This window comes from Gavialis gangeticus, unplaced genomic scaffold (assembly GCF_001723915.1).
Source record: "Gavialis gangeticus isolate Ggan-Ray unplaced genomic scaffold, GavGan_comp1, whole genome shotgun sequence".
NCBI lineage: Eukaryota > Metazoa > Chordata > Crocodylia > Gavialidae > Gavialis > Gavialis gangeticus.
The window spans coordinates 55,401,653-55,404,713 of record NW_017728994.1 but is presented as its reverse complement, the minus strand read 5'-3'; the positions used below and the strand labels follow the sequence as shown (position 1 = coordinate 55,404,713).

Below are 3,061 nucleotides of genomic sequence, written 5' to 3'. Positions count from 1 at the left end.
GAGAGGACACATGTTAAGCAGAAATGATATTCAGCTTTGAACAATGACTACTGGGAAAAGGAAAGGGAAAAAGATTTCAGCTCCTGGACTGCACTAACACCACACAAAGCACTCTGCAAAGGAATACAAATGAATTAGTTCTCATTTATCTTTTCTTGCGAGAAGATTTGTCACAAATTGAAACTAATCGACACAAATGTGTAAGATGACAGAGAGAGAGCACACATGTGCCCCTTGTGCACCTGTGCCAAGAAGGGATGTCCACAGACCCATTCAATGACACAACATTGTCAAGTCTCCGGCAATGAGACTGTGACCTGAAGCTACTGTAGCAACAAATTCCCTTCAAATACCCCAACTGCAGATGTCATCTTTCAGAGCTATAACAGAGACCTTATATTCTAATTTACTGTATTTTCCCACATATAACATGCCCCAAAGTAAGATATGCACCTCATTTATGAAAGGCAGAATAAATTAATTAATCAAATAAAGAAAAAAGACCTTTCCTGGAAGCAAATAACAGAGTAGTGGCAGCTAGAGAGCCAAGCCTGATCACTGGTCTTCTCTCTGTGGACCTAGTGCAGACTTTACCTTTGCTTTCACTCAGCAGAAGCTTAAGTAGCAGATACTGCTATTACCATATTTCCTCCCTTATAATGTGCACTCCATTTGTCAGCATCTGGTTTATGGGGGTGGGAAAAGGTGTGTGTTGTGTGCAAGAAAAGACTGTCGCTTTGGCCTCACGTATGTCTCCATCCATCCTGCATTTCCTACTATTCTGAATTTCATGGATTAAAAGTCAATGTTCAGCATGCCCAGCCTACGGGGCTTTTCACAGTGCCCATGACATACCACTCATACACAATGAGATTTTAATATTTCAAGGTAACTTTTTGGAACCATATCAGGTTGCATTCAAAGCTCAAGGAGGATATATCAAAATATTGCATTCCTTTCTCCGGGTGTGCTACAAGACAAATTCATCCCAACAGATACGTCCGTCTCACTGATGATCAGTCAAATTAAAAAAAAAAGTAACAAACTGAGTGGGTTAGAGTGTTTGGTAACCCCAGCATAGCCTTTGCCTTGCAATGGTATTCTCCATACTTCAGAAGCATCCGCTTTAATACACCTGGAGGCCGCTTGCTTACCAGTGTACTAGGAAATGGAGCAGTGAGGATGCTGCATGTGAACCCTAATGAGTACTAATGTGGAGGCGCAAAGCTCATCAACACATTTAAAGAAAGAAAACCACAATGGAGGAAAATGTTTTTAAAGAAACAAAAGAATGTCTTTTCAAAAAGGCCCTAAAATCAGATGCACATAACAGCAAATGCTTCAAAAGTGGTCTCTGCAGCTTTTACTTGGTGAACCTTGGTGGATTAGAAGGACCTGTTCCAATACTCCAACAGCTAACCACTGGTTTGAGAACATCCCCAAATAAAGTATTTATGTACTTTTTCTTTAAGTGAGTAAACCTGTTTTAACATGATAGTTTCTCCACAGCTCAGGAGACATTACGGTCTATTGTGTCAATGGATTAATTCTAATCACTGAGAAAAAAACAAAACAAAACATACTAACGTGTCCTATTATGCCCAACTGCATAAATGAATAGCGTACTTACCAGGTGTGCCCAATCATCTAGGACACAAGAGGCTTTTTGAAGCAGGGAATATACCTACATTAACTCAAAAACTTCATTATGTGAGTTACAGCCTTCCTCCTATGACTAGCCATAAGCTCCTTTGGGACCACCTGCAGGTACCAAGACAGTGGACCATCTCTCAGTTTATATGATAACCCTGTTTACACCTTATTTTTGGTCTGTTAACATTAATGCCTGTACAGGCTGGGGAGAAATCATGGCCCCACAGAAGCCAGTAGTTATGCCACTGACTTCCATAAGGGCATAATTTTGCCTATTGACTTTAAAGAGCAGACAAGAGAAAAATAAATTAATTACTCTTTGAATTTATAGAAGTGTGCATTCAACTATTCTAGGCTATCAAAAAGAGGAGTGCCTTGTTGCTGCTTAACTTCATTGGCACACTGAACTTAAAAAAAATGAAAGTTTAGTCAACAAATAAATTAACCCCCTCACCAAAATCACTACATTAAGAAGCTACATAATACTAGATAGAAAAATGATAATGTCCTAATGCGGGTTTAGCACTTATGAACACTGGAGCTTTTGCGGTCAGTATAAATAGCTTTTAGTCGTCACCTCCTGTTTTCTCCACCTTGGTCATGATAAAACATTTGCCTTTTATTTTTCTTTAAAAATGGAGTCCCAGAGGGATATTGCCACCTTAAAACAACCTGTAGGCCTCTCATTCTGCAACATGTCTTTGTACCTCCTCCCTGTGTGACTCCATGTAATAGAGCCCAAGCAAAGGACCAAGAATTTGTATTCTACCATACAAAAATGTCACTTCCTATGCCCACCTAAGCCCCCACTGTAAACATCTGTACCAGTTTAATTGCAGTTTTCCTGGTATGGCTTGTTTCTCTAGGGGAGGACCATGTGAATAGGTACAACAGGCAAAAACACAACTTTGTGCCCAGACTAGTAGCATTATGCTGCTGTAATATGCCAGGGTTGGAAAACGAGTTAAGATCTCTGTTTCAGCCAGGCTAACAGCACTTTGACAATGAAGCTATCTGCAAGAACTAAAAGCAATGCAAAACTCTAAAACTCTTGGTTTGGACATGATGCCTTTTATTAGACCAACTAAGAAACTGCCCCCCCCAAAAAATCTGCAAGCTTTTGGGCACCCGCACCCTTCCTCAGGCTCAGGGAAAATTAAAGATGGTAAAAAGTCCCCACAGGTAGAAAATAAATTTCATTTTTGCACAGAGGAAGCTGAAGGTGGGAGTCTGTTCCTCTGGGTCCATGAGAGTGTCTTTGTAGGTTGCTCTTTGATGTGCAGATAAGGCAGGATTCCTTCCCTAGTGGTGTCAGATGGCAGAAATAGAAGGAGGTGTAGAAATCTTTTTTGTTATTCAGCCAAGAAGTTTAAATCCAAAATTGGCTAAAATTTGTCACCTTCCATGT

The 3,061-nt window shown here is 40.2% G+C and overlaps 1 protein-coding gene across 22 annotated transcripts in view; it reads right to left on the bottom strand.

Moving 5' to 3' along the window:
• Window positions 1–3,061, bottom strand: part of TCF7L2 (transcription factor 7 like 2) — a 284,575-nt gene that overhangs the window by 77,140 nt on the left and 204,374 nt on the right. The window lies entirely within an intron of this gene.